The sequence below is a fragment of the Dermochelys coriacea genome, chromosome 11 (assembly GCF_009764565.3).
Source record: "Dermochelys coriacea isolate rDerCor1 chromosome 11, rDerCor1.pri.v4, whole genome shotgun sequence".
Classification (NCBI taxonomy): Eukaryota; Metazoa; Chordata; order Testudines; family Dermochelyidae; genus Dermochelys; species Dermochelys coriacea.
In genome coordinates, this window is record NC_050078.2 from 56,841,856 (window position 1) to 56,863,343 (window position 21,488).

The 21,488-nt window shown below is 43.4% G+C and overlaps 1 protein-coding gene across 8 annotated transcripts in view; it reads left to right on the forward strand.

Moving 5' to 3' along the window:
- Nucleotides 1-10,494: 10,494 nt before the first annotated feature.
- SLC39A10 (solute carrier family 39 member 10) overlaps nucleotides 10,495-21,488 on the forward strand; it is a 78,121-nt gene continuing 67,127 nt past the window's right edge. For 3 of the 8 annotated variants that reach the window (XM_043505494.1, XM_038420965.2, XM_043505499.1), the window contains exon 1: nucleotides 10,497-10,664. The gene's annotated coding sequence lies outside the window, so the exon portion shown is untranslated. Of the gene's footprint in view, nucleotides 10,665-15,786; nucleotides 15,909-21,488 lie in introns of all 8 variants that reach the window. The other 5 variants (XM_043505500.1, XM_043505498.1, XM_043505493.1 and 2 more) reach the window with 5 other exon arrangements.

Below are 21,488 nucleotides of genomic sequence, written 5' to 3' on the forward strand. Positions count from 1 at the left end.
TTTCTTTCAGCTAAATGTTTGAGACAGGAGGGCTTGGACAAAAAAAAGAAAAGGCTTCTGCAAACATAACTCTGTCTCCCTCCTTAGCTCAACATTTTCAACCGTGGTATCAGCCTGGACCCTGAACTTTGCTTCGTTTCCCACATCTCCGAAGTCTTCAGATTTACCATTTGTCAACTTCGCCATTGTAGAAATCCTTCTGCATGCCTTCATCTTTTCTTGACTTAATTGTTGCAACTCCCTTCTGTGGCCGCCCCAAAAGTCACCTCTCAGCCTTGACATCTCAGGAAAAATATGTACCTATACCTCCTGCCATCCTTAATCAACTCTACTAATCCCGCATTCATTTGAGGAACCAATTTAAAACTGCCTCTTAATTTCCTAAAATGTTCTGTGGAGTTGCTCTCACTTGCTGCACAAACTTTTGGTGTTGTAATGGGGTGGTTCACTCCCTTAAGGATTAGGGGGTGTGAGGCCAGCCAGCCCTGATCATTTATCAGACCCAGCTGGGAAGGGAGAAAGTTAATATAAAAGCAAGCAAGTGGCTAAATTGAGGGGGAACAGAAGGAAGGAGAAGGGCTCCTGCAAGGGGGGGGGAAGGAGGAGGAGGAGGAAATTGAAGGTAAGGGTACGGCCCCCTTTGGCAGTGAAAGAGACAAAGAGAAAAGCCTCATAGAGGGTAGAGGAACTGCTTCTTGTTTTGATGTTTTGCCTAAGTTTTATGTTGAATAAAATTGTGTCTTTAAGGAGACATAGGCCTGTTAATCCTTTCTGGGTTGGGGAAACAAGCCAGGAGTTTAAAGGCCTTATTCACCCATGTGGTGTTTCAGTTTTACACCACTATATCTCATTGATATAAATGGAGTTTTATGCCAGGACAGCTCCATTGAGATCAATGAGTTATATAGGTGTCAAACTGCAATGATGAAACATGCCTCTCATTTCTCTAATCTCACCCCCACTCTGGCTGCTCATCTAGCTCTGGCCTTATCCCTGTCTTTCTACATAATCTCATTGCTGTCTCCCCAGATTACAAGCCCTTCATTTGATTTCAAACTGAAATTATCATTGTTCTCCTTAATTTATAAAAAGAAAAGGAGTACTTGTGGCACCTTAGAATTTTATTTGATTTGATTTGAGTATAAGCTTTCGTGAGCTACAGCGCATGTCATTGGATGCATTCAGTGGGGAGATTTATATACATAGAGAACATGAAACAACGGGCTTTATCATACACACTGTAAGGAGAGTGATCACTTAAGATGAGCTATTACCAGCAGGAGGGGAAGGGGGAGGAAGAAAACCTTCTGTAGTGATAATCAAGGTGGGCCATTTCCAGCAGTTGACAAGAATGTCTGAGGAACGGTGGAGGAGGGGGAAATAGTTTTACTTTGTGTAATGACCCATCCACTCCCAGTCTCTATTCAAGCCTAAATTAATGGTGTCCAGATTGCAAATTAATTCCAGTTCTGCAGTTTCTCATTGGAGTTTGTTTTTGACGTTTTTTTGTTGAATAATTATGACTTTTAGGTCTGTAATTGAGTGTCCAGGGAGGTTGACATGTTCTCTGACTGGTTTTTGAATGTTATAATTCTTGACATCTGTTTTGTGTCCATTTATTCTTTTACATAGAGACTGTCCGGTTTGGCCAATGTACATGGCAGAAGGGCATTGCTGTCTCATGATGGCATATATCACATTGGTAGATGTGCAGGTGAACGAGCCTCTGATAGTGTGGCTGATGTGATTAGGTCCTATGATGGTGTCTCTTGAATAGATATGTGGATAGAGTTGGCAACAGGCTTTGTTGCAAGGATAGGTTCCTGGGTTAGTGTTTTTGTTGTGTGGTTGCTGGTGAGTATTTGTTTCAGACTGGGGGGCTGTCTGTAAGCGAGGACTGGCTTGTCTCCCAAGATCTGTGAGAGTGAGGGATTGTCCTTCAGGGTAGGTTGTAGATCCTTGATGATGCGTTGGAGAGGTTTTAGTTGGGGGCTGAAGGTGATGGCTAGTGGCGTTCTGTTACTTTGTTTGTTGGGCCTGTCCTATAGTAGGTGACTTCTGGGTACTCTTCTGGCTCTGTCAATCTGTTTCTTCACTTCAGCAGGTGGGTATTATAGTTGTAAGAATGCTTGATAGAGATCTTGTAGATGTTTGTCTCTGTCTGAGGGGTTGGAGCAAATGCGGTTGTATCATAGAGCTTGGCTGTAGACAATGGATCGTGTGGTGTGATCTGGGTGAAAGCTGGAGGCGTGTAGGTAGAAATAGTGGTCAGTAGGTTTCCGGTATAGGGTGGTGTTTATGTGACCATCGCTTACTAGCACCGTAGTGTCCAGGAAGTGGATCTCTTGTGTGGACTGGTCCAGGCTGAGGTTGATGGTGGGATGGAAATTGTTGAAATTATGGTGGAATTCCCCAAGGGCTTCTTTTCCATGGGTCGAGATGATGAAGATGTCATCACTGTTGCGCAAGTAGAATAGGGGCATTAGGGGTTGAGGGCTGAGGAAGCGTTGTTCTAAGTCAACCATAAAAAAGTTGGCATACTGTGGGGCCATCACAGATGCGGATACCCATCACAGTGCCGCTGATTTGAAGGTATACATTGTCCCCAAATGTGAAATAGTTATAGGTGAAGACAAAGTCACAAAGTTTAGCCACCAGGTTTGCCGTGACATTATCGGGGATACTGTTCCTGACAGCTTGTAGTCCATCTTTGTGTGAAATGTTGGTGTAGAGGGCTTCTACATCCATAGTGGCCAGGATGGTGTTTTCAGGAAGATCACCGATGGATTGTAGTTACCTCAGGAAGTCAGGAAGATAGCTGGGAGTGCTGGTAGCGTAGGGCCTGAGGAGGGAGTCTACATAGCCAGACAATCCTGCTGTCAGGGTGCCAATGCCTGAGATGATGGGGCGTCCAGCATTTCCAGGTTTATGGATCTTGGGTAGCAGATAGAATACCCCAGGTCGGGGTTCCAGGAATGTGTCTGTGCAGATTTGTTCTTGTGCTTTTTCAGGGAGTTTCTTGAGCAAATGCTGTAGTGCCGACGTGCACGGGCTGAAATTGTGGAAAAGCAGCATCACTTGCCCCATAACCTCAGCCGTGCAGAACACAATGCCATCCACAGCCTCAGAAACAACTCTGACATCATAATCAAAAAGGCTGACAAAGGAGGTGCCGTCGTCTGTATGGCCCTCTCCAACTCTATCCCCATCATTGCTCATTTCTTTGATGTCCCCTAGACTGAAAGTTTAAAATCACTTGTGCAAGTGGTCAAGCTTCAAGCTAGAGATTGTACACCCTGAAAGCCTCCCACCTACACGAAAATTTTTAAGGGGACTCCCTACCTACCCTGTATCCAATGTCCTCGCTCAGCATCATTCCCACCCTGTACATTGTGAAACAGTGTGCATCACACTGCCTCAGTGAATGTTAGGAAGTGTAAATAAAACAACAGACCAGATACAACAGAAAATATATAGAAAGAAAACTGGAAATCTTGTACTAGAAGAGCATATTTCCAGCTACAGGCCAGGAAATTATTTAGTAGGGAAGGGGGAATGCTTTATATGCTATCCTCTGCTACTCTACTGATCAGCTATTGTCTACTTACTTCTGAGCCACAGCTCTTTTAACAGATGTTCAAGCATTTTACTAAATTCCTCTTTATGCTTGGCCAGTATGGCTTGAGAAGGCTACAGAAGTGTTACTCATGTTTATTCGTTTCCTTGAGCTTAAACCTGCCAGATGACGTCTCTATGAAACTCTCTAAAACAGTGGCTCTCAACTTTTCCAGACTACTATACCCCTTTCAGGATTCTGATTTGTCTTGCATATCCCCAAGTTTCACCTCACTTAAAAATGACTTGCTTACAAAATCAGACATAAAAATACAAACGTCAAAAGCACACTATTACTGAACAATTGCTTACTTTTCATTTTTACTATAATAGTTATAAAATAAATCGGAATATAAATATTGTACTTGCATTTCAGAGTATAGTGTACATATACAGCGGTATAAACAAGTCATTGTGTGTACGAAATTTTAGTTTGTACTGACTTAGCTAGTGCTTTTTATGTAGCCTGCTGTAAAATATAGGCAAATATCTAGATGAATTGATGTACCCCTTGGAAAACCGCTGCATACCCCTGCGGTGCATGTACCCTGGTTGAGAACCACTGCTCTAGCAGGCTGGTTGACAGTGACCTACAGAAATTAAATATGTCTCTGACTTCTGGCTCAGTCTGTCACAATGAATAAAATACAACCAAAGATGTTTGTACAATTATTGAAAGTGTAGGAAAGGGCATGGGTACTTAGGGAATAGAAACAAAGAACTAATGTCGTATTTTATTTGAAAAAAGTATTCCATAGTTGTAAAAGGAAATAAGCGAAGGAGCAGACAGAAAATGAGAAGGAACAGAAGAAGCATAGGAAGAAAGTTTTGTAACACCAAAATCCAAACTGTTTAGATTGCAACTGGTCATCTCTCATGTAAGCAAATCACAAAATTATTACAGTAAAATAAAAGTCAAATTTTATAGAAACATATAACATTGCTTCTAAACTGCTATATATTTTCATGTAATGCTCTAAGAACATAAGAACGGCCATACTGGGTCAGACCAATGGTGCACCTAGCCCACTGTCTGTCAGTGGCCATTCCCTCTGAAGCATCTGGCATTGAACAGGGCAATTTTGATTGATCCATCCCCTTTTGTCCAGACCAAGCTTCTGGCAGTTGGAGTTTTAGGGACACCTGGAGCATGGGGTTGCGACTCTGACCATCTTGGCTATTAGCTATTAATGGACCTATCCTCCATGAACTTATCTAATTTTTTTTTAACCCAGTTATACTTTTGGCCTTCACAACATCCTCTGGCAATGAGTTCTGCAGGTTGTCTTTCTGTTGTGTGAAGAAGTCATTCCTTATGTTTGTTTTTAAACCTGATGCCTATTGATTTCATTGGATGACCCTTAGTTCTTTTGTTATGTGAAAGGGTAAATAACACTTCCCTATTCACTTCTCCATACCATTCATGATTGTATAGACCCCATCATATTCCCCCTTTGTCATCTCCTTTTCATTCCAAACTGAACATCCCAGTCTTTTTAATTTCTCCCCAAATGGAAACTGTTCCATACCCCTAATAATTTCTGTTATCCTTCCCTGCATCTTTTCCAATTTTAATATATCTTTTTGAGATGTGGTGACAAGAATCGCATGCTGCATCCAAGGTGTGGGTTTACTGTGGCTTTATGTAGTGGCATTATGAAATACTGTATTCTGTTTTAATATCTATCTCTTTCCTAATAGTTCCTAACATTCTGTTAACTTTTTTGACTGCCGCTGCACATTGAGTGCTTGTAGGATTTAATGCTTTGGTTTCTCAGTTTCTCTGCCCCAATCAGCATTATCTAGCCATTGTTCAACATCTGGTCAGTGTTCTGTGTCATCCTCATTGAATCCAGGAAGTCTGCGATACACGTTTACATGTGACTATATACAAGAAAAAATTATAGTAAGGTAGTTACCTAGTAACAAAATCCAATCTTTATAAATCAATATCCAATACAAAACTACACATTGATTTACGAAGACTGGAGTTTTAGTTAATAAACACATTCGTTACAAGATATGTAGCTGAATTAAATTTCTTCCTACTACTCTATAGCAGGTGTATCCTTATGGCACTTAAAATATTAAGTGATGTGCGTAACATTTTGAGGGGGAAAATAAATAAAAATGTATTCCATTAAAATGAAATTTTCCATTTTCTCTGGCTGACTTTTTTTAAATGGCAAGCCTATTTTCAGTGGCTTTTCCCATCTTTTTTTCACCCTTAGACTTTTGACTAGGTTGCCTGGTTTCTCTTAAAATCAGTTTTCTGTTTTGTTTTTTAAATAATGACTTTTTAGTTTTGTTTTTCTATCTGATTTCTATAGACCACACTTTTAGAGAAGCATCTAATGCTCCAAGTGTGCATATATATATTTTAAACAAATGAGTAATACCACTGACTTCAGCTTATGTGCCTACTTTTCCCCCCTCAAAATTCTCTGCATATGTATTGCTTAATATTTGATGATACAATTGTAATCATTGACTTCCATGGGACTATTTGCATATTTAAGGATAAGCATGTACTTAAATGTTTGCCAGATCAGAGTCTAGTTTTACATGCATGATCACATGGCTATGCAGTGATGCACATGTTGTCCATTATATGTCATAAATTAGAGACCTACAGGTGAAATCCTGGCCTCATTGAAGTCAATAAAAAGCAAAACTCCCATTGACTTCAATGGGGCCAAGATTTCACCCCATCTTTTAAAAATATAGCCCTATGTCTGCAAGAATCTCTGGGTGTAAATTCCCCTAAACTTTGATGTGTGTATTTAAAATCCTGATCCACATTTAACAATTTGGGTCAATCTTTCCAACAAGATCATTTTCTTTTTAACTGTTTTTTCATATAGTCTTAACATTTTAAACTTGATTTAACCTTGTATTGCAAGAAATAGAAATCTTCAAAAATTAAATCTCTTCCATGGTGGATCACTGTATGCTTTGATCTTTGGGTGCATCTGGAGGCCTATATCATATCATTACTATTAATATAATTATCACTCCTAATTTAAATGGAGAAGTTTTTAGTGGCTACTGTATCGGTTTTTGCCACCTGACTTATTACATATGTACCACTAACAGTATTATGTATTAGTACCTTCACTGTTAAAAGGAATACAAAAGAATAAACCCACTGCAAAGGCCAGAGTGTAATCAAATTAGCTTCAAGTGCCAGTTTTCGCAAAAAGAAAAGGAGTACTTGTGGCACCTTAGAGAGTAACAAATTTATTTGAGAATAAGCTTTCGTGAGCTATAGCTCATTTCATCGGATGTATTCAGTGGAAAATACAGTGGGGAGATTTATATAAACACAGAGAACATGAAACAATAGGTTTTATCATACACACTGTAAGGAAAGTGATCACTTAAGATGAGCTATTACCAGGAAGGGGGAGGGGGAGAAGGAGGAAAACCTTTTGTGGTGATAATCAAGGTGGGCCATTTCCAGCAATTAACAAGAACTTCTGAGGAACAGTGGGGAGTGCGGTGGGGGGGAGAAATAACATGGGGAAATAGGTCTACTTTATATAATGACCCCTCCACTCCCAGTCTCTATTCAAGCCTAAGTTAATTGTATCCAGTTTGCAAATTAATTCCAATTTAGCAGTCTCTCGTTGGAGTCTGTTTTTGAAGTTTTTTTTCTTGAAGGATAGCCACTCTCAGGTCTGTAATCGAGTGACTGGAGAGACTGAAGTGTTCTCCGACTGGTTTTTGAATGTTATAATTCTTGATGTCTGATTTGTGTCCATTTATTCTTTTACGTAGAGACTGTCCAGTTTGACCAATGTACATGACAGAGGGGCATTGCTGGCACATGATGGCATATATCACATTGGTAGATGCACAGGTGAACGAGCCTCTGATAGTATGGCTGATGTGATTAGGCTCTATGATGGTGTCCCCTGAATAGATACGTGGACACAGTTGGCAACGGGCTTTGTTGCAAGGATAGGTTCCTGGGTTAGTGGTTCTGTTGTGTGGTTCCTAGTGAGTATTTGCTTCAGGTTGGGGGGCTGTCTGTAAGCAAGGACTGGCCTGTCTCCCAGGATCAGTGAGAGTGATGGGTCATCCTTCAGGATAGGTTATAGATCCCTGATGATGCGTTGGAGAGGTTTTAGTTGGGGGGCTGAAGGTGATGGCTAGTGGCGTTCTGTTATTTTCTTTGTTGGGCCTGTCCTGTAATAGGTGACTTCTGGGTACTCTTCTGGCTCTATCAATCTGTTTCTTCACTTCAGCAGGTGGGTATTGTAGTTGTAAGAATGCATGATAGAGATTTTGTAGGTGTTTGTCTCTGTCTGAGGGGTTGGAGCAAATGTGGTTATATCGTAGAGCTTGGCTGTAGACTATGGATCGTGTGACATGAGCTGGATAAAAGCTAGAGGCATGTAGGTAGGAATAGCGGTCAGTAGGTTTCTGATACAGGGTGGTGTTTATGTGACCATCGCTTATTAGTACCGTAGTGTCCAGGAAGTGGATCTTTTGTGTGGACTGGTCCAGGCTGAGGTTGATGGTGGGATGGAAATTGTTGAAATCATGGTGGAATTCCTCAAGGGCTTCTTTTCTATGGGTCCAGATGATGAAGAGATCATCAATATAGCGCAAGTAGAGTAGGTTCCAGTTTTGTGTAAGTATGGATGTACTGCATAGTTCTTGCTTTCTTTCCTAACTTGATTCCCTCAGTAACCAAGGAAAAGAAACAGTAGAGAGAGAGAGTTTGTGAAGCTTTTGAATTTTTAATAAATCTTATTTGCAACCATTTTTAAATGAATGTAAAAAAATCCAACAAGCCTTGGATGGTCAACCCTCTATGTCTGCTGACCGATGCCATTTCCAGTTTCAGTCCAAAGTGTGGCATCTCTTGCTTTTAAAATAGCTGTTTGGGACTTAAGCTGCTTTGAATTCACTTAAAACAGCACTTTGAAAAAATCTTTCTAGTCGTGTGTAATGGTTGTGAACAGACCAGAAAGTTTCTTTTCAAGGCACTCAGGATGAACCAAGCTGCTTTAAAGGTGACATATGCTTTAGCCAAACAACAACTGAGCTCAATACAGAGTTAAGTGGGTGAAACTGAATGACCCCATGACATACAGGAGATCAGACTAAATGATTTAATGGTCCCCTCTGGCCTTAAGAGCTATGAATGTGTTTAGAAACTGCTGTAGTTAAATTGGTGCAACCTCTTACTGTGATGGCAGTCATACTAGTATATAAAGGTGCTCGTTTAGCATAAGCTAATGTGGGGTAAATCTATGACACAATACTATATCCATATAGACTGACTTTATATCAGTATAAACACCTCCACAGGGAGTTGCACCAATTTAATACATCAGTTGTTAAACTGCTACAGCTAAATCAGTACAAAAACTGCTTGCAGCCCACCCCTTAAACAAGAAAGGACCCCCTGTCCACATTTGGTACATTTGTTTCAATTTACCTAATAGCGGCTTTGACCTGTTATGATTTTTTCTTGTCCTTTTAAAAAAAAAAAATAGGAATGCTTGATGACCTGGACTTTAACTGGAAAAGCAACCATACCTAGACAAAAAATTAATCTTGCAATCACATACACATTGGAAATACTGAGTTATTGCCCAGTAACAAATTCTAATATTAGGTAGCAGATATAGGACTCCATTCTGCATGCCTTACTGTCAATGGGAATTTTGGTTGCAGAAGGACTGTAAAACAGTTTAATATCTATGCAATATTTAAATTTTCAAAAAAGGACCAAATATTCTGCTATGTAAAAGGGCAAAACTTCATTTAAATCTGAGTTATACAACTGTACCCCAGCAAACAAGAGTTGCAGTGAGAGGCACAAATTAAGGTAGCCTGATGCTGTGGCTTGAACGGGTCTCCAGTAAAACCTGTCGAGAAGGTGACACTAGTCTCCTATTCAAAGTACAGAAAAGCAGAAGTTGCAGCCGTTTAATTTAAATGCGTTGAACTGATCTAGCTCAACTACCGCTGCATCTGCCAGATTAAAACAGCGCTTTAGGGTCGCCACTCAGGGCGGGGTAAGGCCGAATCGCTGTACGCCAGCTTTAAAGTGATCTGTAGAAAGAAAAGGAGGACTTGTGCCACCTTAGCGACTCACACATTTATTTGAGCATAAGCTTTCGTGAGCTACAGCGCACTTCAGCGGATGAAGTGAGCTGTAGCTCACGAAAGCTTATGCTCTAATAAACTTGTTAGTCTCTAAGGTGCCACAAGTCCTCCTTTTCTTTTTGCGAATACAGACTAACACGGCTGCTCCTCTGAAAAGTGATGTGTGAGTATCTCCCCCCCCCGCCCCCACCAGCGGCACCACTTCAACCACCTTAGTTTAAAGCCTCCCATTTTGCTGAACTCGGGCCGCGGACCAGGCGAAACTGAAACCCAGCCCCGGGGAACAGCCCGGCTGCGGGGAAGGCCGCGGCCTGTGTGGCGCTGCCCCGGGGGCAGGCGGGCGCCCAGCTACGCTCCGTCCCGCTCTCTAGCCCTTCCGCGCGGTGCCCACCCCCAGCGTCCCTCCTGCGGGCAGAGGCGGCTGGGTTCGTTTACTCCCCCTCCCCCGGCCGTACAGGGCCTGCGGGTGCCTCTGCGCGCGGGGAGGGGGGGGGGGTCTCGCGCGCCGGACGCCGGGGGCGCGGCACATGTGCGGCCCGCAGCAAGCGCACCCGCCCTGCACAGGGCGCCCTCCGGCCAGCGCAGCATCCGGCGGAGTTGCCAGACAGCGCATGCGCCTCTTCCTCCTGAGCAAACTGGCGATGAGCTCAGCTGCTGAGGGAGGGGGAAGAGAATAGAGGAGGGTGTGCTACGCCGTTTACGTAGAAGGGGCGGGGCGGGGGGCCGCATTGGCTAGGCCGAGCTCCCAAGGTGGTTGCCTGGCCTATACGCACGGTTGGTAGCCGTGTGCGTGCAGAGCGCGCCTGGCACGGCGTAAATGTGTTTGGTGAATGGCGTAGCGGGGGGCGGCCGCAGCGGAGGAGGAGGCGCCCCGGCGGTTTGGTACCGAGCGGAGAGGGAGATGCACACGGCACTCGAGTGAGGTAGCTATAAAACCCCATTTGTTTACACTCCCTCCCCCACACAACCGGCCGGCGCTGCCGCGAAGGCGGCGGCCGAGCCCCGGGCCGGCGGGGGGGAGGGGGCGGCAGCGGCCACTATCCCTGCGCGGGCTGCAGAGCGGCATATGGGGGGCAGCGAGGCGGCCGCTGCCTCATCACGTGGCGGCGGCGGGGCCGCCTTAGTGAAGGAGCTGGGGGGGGGGCTGCTCTATCGAGTCTGTCCCAAACCGCTTCCGGCCGCAGTGCGGGCTTCCCCCTCATGCAAACCCCCGCCCCAGTTGCGGCCGGGGAACCCCCCCCTCCGCCGGCCCAGTGCAGCCGCAGCAGCCCGGGGGGGCTTCACAAAAGGCCTCTCCCTAGAGGCACCGAGGTAACGGCTCTGACGTCGTGGCAAGGCTGAGCGCGGTTTCTCCCAGCTGTGAATTGCCGCCGCAGGGGCTGTCCCGGGGGAAGGGCACCAGGCTCAGCTTGGCAAGCTGTTGGGGAGGCTCCCAAATGGGGCTGAAACCCCAAGCGCTCCCTGCGCACCGCCGAGCAATAAACCCAGCTTCCAGCCGGGGCTTCATGGGGGTGACTGGCCTGGGTGGGCCTCTTCCCCGGGGAACAAACGTTTGCTGTTGGCCTCCAGCTTGCATGCCCGTTTCTGTATGCTCCCAGCTCTGCAGCCAGGCGTGCGTTCTAAACGCACAGCCCCATAGCTACGTTTTCCGGGGGTGTGAAAAATCCACATTCCTGAGTTGCATCAACCTAACCCCGGGTGTAGACAGCACTGTGTCAAGGGGAGAGCTTCTGTCGATATAGCTACTGCCTCTTGTGGATCACTCGATTACAGTCCTGACAGTGGCTATTCTTCAACAAAAAACCTTCAAAAACAGACTCCAAGGAGAGACTGCTGAATTGGAATTAATTTGCAAACTGGGTATAATTAATTTAGGCTTCAATAGAGACTGAGAGTGGATGGGTCATTACACAACTATTTCCCCATGTTATTCCCTGCGCCCCCCCCCCCCCCGCCACTGTTCCTCAGATGTTCTTGTCAACTGCTGGAAATGGCCCACTTTGATTATCACCACAAAAGGTTTTCTTCCTTCTCCCCCACCCTCCCTACCTGCTGGTAATAGCTCATCTTAAGTGATCACTCTCCTTACAGTGTGTATGGTAATACCCATTGTTTCAGTTTCTCTGTGTGTGGATATATAAATCTCCCCACTGTATTTTCCAGCAAATACATCCGATGAAGTGAGCTGTAGCTCACGAAAGCTTATGCTCAAATAAATTTGTTAGTCTCTAAGGTGCCACAAGTACTCCTTTTCTTTTTACTCTTTTAATAGTCTCTTCTCTCCTCCTCCTTTTTTTTTTGTTTTCTTAGTTCTATCATTCTCAGCTGTTTTGTCTGTGCAGCTCTTTTCACACCTCTCCCTTCTATAACTCTCCCAAAATGCTGCTCAAGTTAAGATAGATACAGTTTTAGCTTCTAACACTACAAACACTTCACACATCTAACCTAAATAACTACTCTTGAGTAATTACTCATAGTAGAACACCATGGGCTTGTCTACACCACACATATTTTGGTGACAAGACTGTGTTGACACAGCCTTGTTTCTAAATGTTGGCATGTGTGCCAACAAAATACTTCCAGCCCTGCGAGCGGCTTTTGCTTTGTCAGCAGGAGAGCGCTCTGCCACTTGCCACAGCAAAACTTTTACCTTTTGGGTGTGGGAGGCGCTTTTTAAAGTACCCATGAAAGACAAGTTTTGTCGACAACTTGACAGTGTAGATAAGCCCTAAGCCCTATGCTTTTTCCATGTCAGAGCAGCAGCCTGAAATAAGCACTTAAAAATACATATTGAAGGCATCTGGTTAGTGTTCAGAAGTTGAGAATTAGTTGGTCTTTCAACTGACATTAGTGGTTCTAAGGGAGTGTATGCTTTTTAAATTTTTAAACAAATGTTCTTTTGGGGGCTACCATGCAGAATAACTAATGTGATACAAGATGGTTAAAAATAGATAATATTACATTTGCAAAGGGAGTACACTCATTAGACTATCCAAGGAATTTTTTTCATTAATAGGTTCTCTTTAGGAGACAATAAGAGGTTGCCAAAGGAATGGCTTCTAATTTAAAAAGATTTAATTGTGTATCTTGTGAAAACCGATTGATTCCTTTTGGGGGAAAGGGGAAGGGAGGAGGATAAATAAAACATACCACTCTATTCCCCAAAAAGGACTTCTGACTTCTTTTGTATAATTGTTAGTATGTGGAATATTAGTCTAAAAGGAAAGCTAATGTAAGAAAACTTTCTGAATTAATTAATTCATCCATGAGAATTGTCAAAGAACAAATGTAGCAGAATGGGTAGCACTTTCTCATTAACAAATTTGTTTTGAAATAGATGTCCTTGTCCAAAATATTTTTTAAATGTTATTGAATCTTAAGCCTTGTTGTTAGAACTTTAATTTTTATTTAGTCTCCTTGGTCAGACAATGGAACTATGTACTTTTGGAAGAATGAGTAGAAAAGACCCTGAAACCTGTGTATAGATTTTCTGTAAATCAGGGGTTCTCAAACTGGAGATTGGGACCCTTCAGGGGTCACAAGCTTATTACATGGGGGGGCGGGGATGTCAAGAACTGTCAGCCTTCACTCCAAACACCGCTTTGCCTCCAGCATTTATAATGGTGTTAAATATATAAAAAAGTGTTTTAATTAGGGGGGGTCACACTCAGAGGCTTGCTTTGTGAAAGGAGTCACCAGTACAAAAGTTTGAGACCCACTGCTGTAAATCATACATAGTTCACTTTGTTCATGTAGCTCATGTGGGTTTTTGGTAGGGGAAAGTACTTCAGTGTCTATGGAAGGTGGATGCAGTACGTAACTAGTATCCCATCTACCGGAGTACTAAAAATAATTTTACATGGAAGTATAAACCAGCAGGTTAACAAGTTCATTCCCTTGGTATTTCCTATAAAATACCAATAATATATAAACATATATTTCTAGACAAACTGCAGAAAATCATAAATTGAGAAATGGGGGAGTTGGGGGGGGAGGGGGAGCAAATCCAACTAACATGCATGTACAGGAATAATAGGAGTGGGTACTTTCTGATGCAGACTTAATGTGTGGATTTGGCCAAGTGAGGTAAGCAGTCACGTTTAGTACTTTAAATTGAATATCAGTGCATAATTGTCTGGCTAGGCAGTATAAATTGGAGAAAATTCTGTAATATCTGGGGTTGGAACATCATTTGGTTACATTTACTTTGATTGTCCAAATGGCTATAATGTGGTTAGCCCTAACTATGCCTAAGAAAGATGGATTTGCAATATTTGCCTCTATTTCTGTGTCCTGTAAAAGGGGGATAATATCTACAGAAAGAATGACAGTGGCTGATTGAGAAGATAAATCAAATAGGTTACAAAGTACTCTGAATGTGAAAAGAGGTATACATGTGAAATTTTTGTAAGACAATAGGAGGATGATGTACATAAAAATAATCTGTTTTTGTGCTATTTTGCTCAATCTATTTGAGTCGTTAAATTTAATCTCCCATTTCAGCTTGCCTGTGACTGAAAATATGGGAGCCTAGATGTCTTTAGCTGCCTTTTGGGGAGTACTGAAAACATTAGTATAGGGACGAGAACCAAATATGATTTTCTTTTCTATAGTAATTTTAACCATGCAGAAAGTATTTTCGTACTTCCACAATTGTCTGGCACTTTCCTATAACAAGTATTCAGAATTCTCAAAGGAGATTACCCTTTTCCCCCTTTCTCTTAACATCCTTGTTTGAGAATGTCAGTAATGTTGCAAAGAAGAAAAAGAAATTGCCAGTACTCCTGATTTCTGTTTTCTTTTTATAACATGTTTTCACAGAATCAAACTTCAGGGACAAAGGGAAACTCTTCCTTCAGTTTTAAGATTCAGATTCAGTTTTAAGAATCCTTTCTGTGTGGAAGCTGTTAATGTGCACTGCTCCTACTGTGGAAGGCCAATGTAACTTGTATGTTTTATTTTGCAGAGTCCAACTCAGCTTTTAAAAACTTGTCCCTTAAATTTAGTTACCAGCATATAGGGAGCATTCATCATGTTTTCTTGTTATAGTATTTGTCACAACAAAAACTTCATATCCAATTAACACTTATTAATCTGTAGGTGAAAGGCCACAAGCAATATCTAAGGATTCAAAAAGAGAGAGGAAAAGGTCTTATATAGTTAATGTAGAAATTTGTTTGTTCTTTCTCAAACTATAGCTGAGATTTTATATAAAATGTACCCCAGGTCTTCAATATGGTGCCAGTTCCTGAGCAAAGCACTTACTTGAAACTATTAAAAACAACAACAACAACAACAAAAAGAAGTGTTGAGGCACCACTTAACAAAAGATGCCAGCAACTATGCATCCTAAAGCATGTATCTGCCAAAGGAGAAGAGCTTTTTCATTCAGAGGCTTAGGTCACGTCTTCACTAGCAATATTAAAGTGCTGCTGCAGCAGCACTTTAACATGGCTTGTGTAGTGGCAGGATAGCGCTGGGAGAGAGCGCTATAAAAAATCCACCTCCACGAGGGGAATAGCTGCCAGTGCTGGGGCACTGTCTGCACTGTCACTTTACAGCACTGAAAGTTGCAGCGCTCGGGGTGTTTTTTCACACCCCTGAGCAAGAAAGTTGCAGCGCTGTAAAATGCCATTGCCCTTAGAAAAGTGATTTTGACTCCATAGTGAGATTCTACTTTCATGTGTGTATTTCTTTTTAATATGGAGCGAGTCTGTAGTATGAATAAAATCAGGGATGTGAAAGAAGAAAATGGTTCTTACAACCAGCAGCACTTTTATCTTTGTTTTTTAACTGGCATCTTCTAGGTCACATTTGCTTTAACCACATTATGTGATAATTAAGATGGGAAAAATCTACTAGACCTCTAAAAAACAGAAGCCAACGGAAGATTGGCAAGAGAAACCCCAGTGCCTCTCCCCTAGCTTCTGGAAGGGAGACTCCAGTGGGATTGTTTGCAGGCTGGTGTATCTGGTCCATGCCCAATCTTGGTTAATAAGGGGTCTGACTAGATCTGGAACTCATTTTCTCTTCTCCATTTATTAGCTGCTGCATTACCCCTCTAATCCCCACTTCTCCATGTCCCAACTTCTCTTTCCTTCTGACCCCCACCTGCTGTAAAGGAGGAGGAACTACTCCAGCTTTCCTCCAGCTACTGGAAAAGAATAGTGAGTTTTAGGCTATGGCTACGCTACAGCGTATATCGGCATAATTTATGTCACTCGGGGGTGAATAAACCACCCTGCTGAGCAACATAAGTAATACCAACATAAGTGATCGTGTGCACAGTGCCATATCAAAGGGCCAATATAACTTCTGCAGTTCACGGGGGTGGTTTTATTATGCCAATGGGAGAGAGTGCTTCAGTCGGGATAGAGCATCTTTACCGGATGAAGTGCAGCTGCAGCTGCACTGTACCTGTAGACATGCCCTTAGTCTTCCTCCTGCTATCACTTTTAATGTCTTTGCTGTGGCTCATAGCTTTCAGAGGAGCAGTACCACAACACTGAAGAGAATGAGTCCAGTTTTACTGAGGCAAAACAAAAAAAAACCCTGAAGTTATCTTAGTTTATCTTGTAACTTTCACTCTGCTGCTTCTTGAAAAACCATGAACATAAGCAGAGAGAATTTTCTGCCACTGCTTGGAATTCTTTTGGATGAAGGGAGTGGAGAAAGGAGACTCCCAGAACAGTTTGGGAGCAGCAGCAAAGTAAAGCTAACAGGCCCTTGTCAATTTCACTGCTGCTTTTCAGAATTTTTCTGCTATTGTAAATCTAATGAGAAAATCTCCAGGATCCTTCCATTACTAATGGCTCCACCTACTTCCCAGCGAAAGCTTTTTATTGTCACTGCCTAGTGAATGCATTTTTAGTGTCTATGCTTTAGATAATATGTGCTGTCTTTTGTATTGACACTTATACCTTCTTAACATTAAATAAAGTAAAAAAAAAAAGATGTTTAAAACATATTAAACACTCACAAACTAGGAAAATCAGTTTGGACTAGAACTGTGTAACTCACCTGATTATTCCTTTATGTTATGTCTCCGTAACCTTTCAGCTGCGAACTGCTCTTCAGGGACAAAGCTCAAGATCTTTAAATGGTGGGGAGACTTTTTTTTTTAACTAGTCATAACTGATATTTGTTTGCTAATCTAGGTGATCTGAAATCTAATGGTCACATTTTACTGGAAGTTGATGAATGACTATACCTATGTCCAAAATATGTGACTGACTCACTCTATTAGTTGAAATATTTCTAGACTTTTTTTGTGCCCAGTTGTAAGGTTAAAATATCCTGTTAGATCTTTTTTAAATAATTAAAAATAAATATGTTGGGATTTTATTTATATAGAAGTCCAATGGCTTGTATAAAAATAGGTGCTTCAACGGAGGCCTGATGTCAGATTTTAGTCCAGGTTATAAACAGTCTGCAGCTAGGTTATAAACACTTCAAAAATAGAGATTTATAATGGAAACTGTGAGAGATGCTAACTGTTGCAGCTGGTAAATGCTACTGTAATAAAACGTGAAGTCCACATTGAGCCTGTCATCATGTGAATGTGCAGTGATCACCCAACTTGTAGTAGGTATGTAAACAGAACTCTGTTAACCTTTCATTCAGGGCTACACTGCTGTGGTCACTACTGAATGGATTAAAATAATCCTGTGAGGTATGCACGATAACTGGAAATGTAATCTGATGTACTGCCGATAATTGATGAGTATCTAATAAATAGCTTTTCCCTATAGTAGATCTAATTGGCAATTATAGTGCATGTAGTCATTTTTAGTATTGATAGTCCAAGCTATATGTAGCATAAAGAAAATGTAACTTGCTTTAATTTTATTTAAAGCATTCTTTAACAGAGATGTAAATAGAATGACCAAATTCAGTTTGTGATTTTTTTTTTTTTTTTTGAGAGCAGCATTAGTGTGTCATCTTAATACTGGTTTTTCATTTGAAGTGGAGCTAAACAGTGCCATTCATCCAATGCTGTCTGGTTATGTAGTTGCTCAGAATGGTAGCAGCATGTTTGTTCTACGGCTGTGAATGTATTAGCCCTGGTCTACACTAGGCGTTGAGGTCAAATTTAGCAGCGTTAAATCGATTTAACCCTGCACCCGTCCACATGATGAAGCCCTTTTTTTCGACTTAAAGGGCTCTTAAAATCGATTTCCTTACTCCACCCCCGACAAGGGGATTAGCGCTTGGGTCTTGCTGGGTCGAATTTGGGGTACTGTGAATGCAATTAGACCGTATTGGCCTCCGGGAGCTATCCCAGAGTGCTCTATTGTAACCGCTCTTGACAGTACTCTCAACTCAGATGCACTGACCGGGTAGACAGGAAAAGGCCCGCGAACTTTTGAATTTCAATTTTCTGTTTGGCCAGTGTGGCAAGCTGCAGGTGACCATGCAGAGCTCATCAGCAGAGGTGACCATGATGGAGTCCCAGAATTGCAAAAGAGCTCCAGCATGGACCGAACAGGAGGTACGGGATCTGATCGCTGTATGGGGAGAGGAATCCGTGCTATCAGAACTCCGTTCCAGTTTTCAAAATGCCAAAACATTTGTCAAAATCTCCCAGGGCATGAAGGACAGAGGCCATAACAGGGACCCGCGTGAAACTTAAGGAGCTGAGGCAAGCCTACTAGAAAACCAGAGAGGTGAACGGCCGCTCCGGGTCAGAGTCCCAAACATGTCGCTTCTATGATGAGCTGCATGCCATTTTAGGGGGTTCAGTCACCACTACCCCAGCCGTGTTGTTTGACTCCTTCAATGAAGATGGAGGCAACACGGAAGCAGGTTTTGGGGACGAGGAAGACTATGATGATGAGGTTGTAGATAGCTCACAGCAAACAAGTGGAGAAACCAGTTTTCCCGACAGCCAGGAACTGTTTCTCACCCTGGACCTGGAGCCAGTACCCCCCGAACCCACCCAAGGCTACCTCCCGGACCCGCCAGGCAGAGAAGGGACCTCTGGTGAGTGTACTTTTTAAAATACTATACGAGGTTTAAAAGCCAGCATGTTTAATGATTAATTTGCCCTGGCATTCGTGGCTTTCCTGGATATAAGCCTTTGCAAAAGGTTTCTGGGGCGGGCAGCCTTATTCCATCCATCATGGTAGGACACTTTACCACTCCAGGCCAGTAGCACGTACTCGGGAATCATTGTAGAACAAAGCATTGCAGTGTATGTTTGCTTGCATTCAAATATCCGTTCTTTATCTCTCTGTGTTTTCCTCAGGAGAGTGATATCATTCATGGTCACCTGGTTGAAATAGGATGCTTTTCTTAAGTGGACATTCAGAGGTGCCCGTTCCTGCTGGCCTGTTAGCCACATGGTGGGAGGAGGGAAAATGAGACCTTGTAACGAAAGCACATGTGCTATGTATGTAATGTTAACAACAAGGTTTACCGTGAAAGAGTGTACCCATTGTTCTATAAAATGTGTCTTTTTAAATACCACTGTCTTTTTTTTTTTTCTCCACCAGCCGCTTGTGTTTCAAGGATCACAGGATCTTCTCCTTCCCAGAGGCTAGCGAAGATTAGAAAGCAAAAAAAACATACTTGCAATGAAATGTTCTCTGAGCTCATGCTGTCCTCTGATACTGACGAAGCACAGACGAATGCATGGAGACAGACAATGTCATAGTGCAGGAAAGCACAAAATGAATGGGAGGAGAGGTGGCGGGCTGAAGAGAGGGCTGAAGCTGAAAGGTGGCAGCAGCGTGATGAGAGGAGGCAGGATTCAATGTTGAGGCTGCCAGAGGATCAAACTAATATGCTCCAGCGTATGGTTGAGCTGCAGGAAAGGCAGCAGGAGCACAGACTGCCGCTACAGCCCCTGTGTAACCAACCGCCCTCCTCCCCAACTTCCATAGCCTCCTCACCCAGATGCCCAAGAACGCAGTGGGGGGGCCTCTGGCCACCCAGCCACTCCACCCCAGAGGATTGCCCAAGTAACAGAAGGCTGGCATTCAATAAGTTTTAAAGTGCTGTGTGGCCTTGTCCTTCCCTCCTCCACCACCCTTCCTGGGCTACCTTGGTAATTATCCCCCTATTTGTGTGACGAATTAATAAAGAATGCATGAATGTGAAGCAACAGTGACTTTATTGCCTCTGCAAGCGGTGATCAAAGGGAGAGTGGTTAGCTCACAGGGAAGTAGAGTGAACCAAGGGGTGGGGGGTTTCATCAAGGAGAAACAAACAGAAGTTTTACACCGTAGCCTGGCCAGTCATGAAACTGGTTTTCAAAGCTTCTGTGTTGCGCACTGTGCCCTCCTGTGCTCTTCTAACCACCCTGGTGTCTGGTTGTGCGTAACCAGCAGCCAGGCGATTTGCCTCAACCTCCTACCCCGCCATAAACGTCTCCCCCTTACTCTCACAGATATTACGGAGTGCACAGCAAGCAGTAATAACAGTGGGAATATTGGTTTCGCTGAGGTCTAACCGAGTCAGTAAACTGTGCCAGCGCACTTTTAAACGTCCAAATGCACATTCTACCACCATTCTGCACTTGCTCAGCCTGTAGTTGAACAGCTCCTGACTACTCTCCAGGCTGCCTACGTATGGCTTCCTGAGCCATGGCATTAAGGGGCAGGCTGGGTCCCCAAAGATAACTATAGGTATTTCAACATCCCCAATGGTTATTTTCTGGTCTGGGAAAAAGTCCCTTCCTGCAGCTTTTGAAACAGACCAGAGTTCCTGAAGATGCGAGTGTCATGTATCTTTCCTGGCCATCCCATGATGATGTTGGTGAAATGTCCCTTGTAATCCACCAGTGCTTGCAGCACTATTGACTTGCGGTTTATGTACTTGCCGGCTTGGTGCTCTGGTGCCAAGATAGGGATATGGGTTCCATCTATGGCCCCACCACAGTTAGGGAATCCCATTGCAGCAAAGCCATCCACTATGATCTGCACATTTCCCAGGATCATTACCCTTGATATCAGCAGATCTTTGATTGCGTTGGCTACTTGCATCACAGCAGCCCCCACAATAGATTTTTCCACTCCAAATTGATTCCCAACTGACCGGTAGCTGTCTGGTGTTGCAAGCTTCCACAGGGCTATTGCCACTCACTTCTCAACTGTGAGGGCTGCTCTCATCTTGGTATTCTTGCGCCTCAGGGCAGGGGAAAGCAAGTCACAAAGTTCCATGAAAGTGCCCTAATGCATGCGAAAGTTTCGCAGTCACTGGGAATCGTCCCAGACCTGCAATACTATGCGGTCCTACCAGTCTGTGCTTGTTTCCCGAGCCCAGAATCGGCTTTCCACTGCATGAGCCTGCCCCATTAGCACCATGATGCCCACATTGCCAGGGCCCGTGCTTTGAGAGAAGTCTGTGTCCATGTCCTCATCACTCTCGTCACCGCGCTGACGTCGCCTACTCACCCAATTTCGCTTTGCCAGGTTCTGGTGCTGCATATACTGCTGGATAATGCATGTGGTGTTTAATGTGCTCCTAATTGCCAAAGTGATCTGAGCGGGCTCCATGCTTGCTGTGGTATGGCGTCTGCACAGAAAAAAGGCGCAGAACGATTGTCTGCCGTTGCCCTGACGGAGGAAGGGGCGACTGACGACATGGCTTACAGGGTTGGCTTACAGGGAATTAAAATCAATAAAGGGGCATGGCTTTGCAAGAAACTGAAAGGCCGCCTCAAGGATAGAACTCAAAACCTCAAGGATAGAACTCAAAACTGGGTTTAGCAGGCTGTTGATTTCACTGTGGGAGGGAGGGAGGAG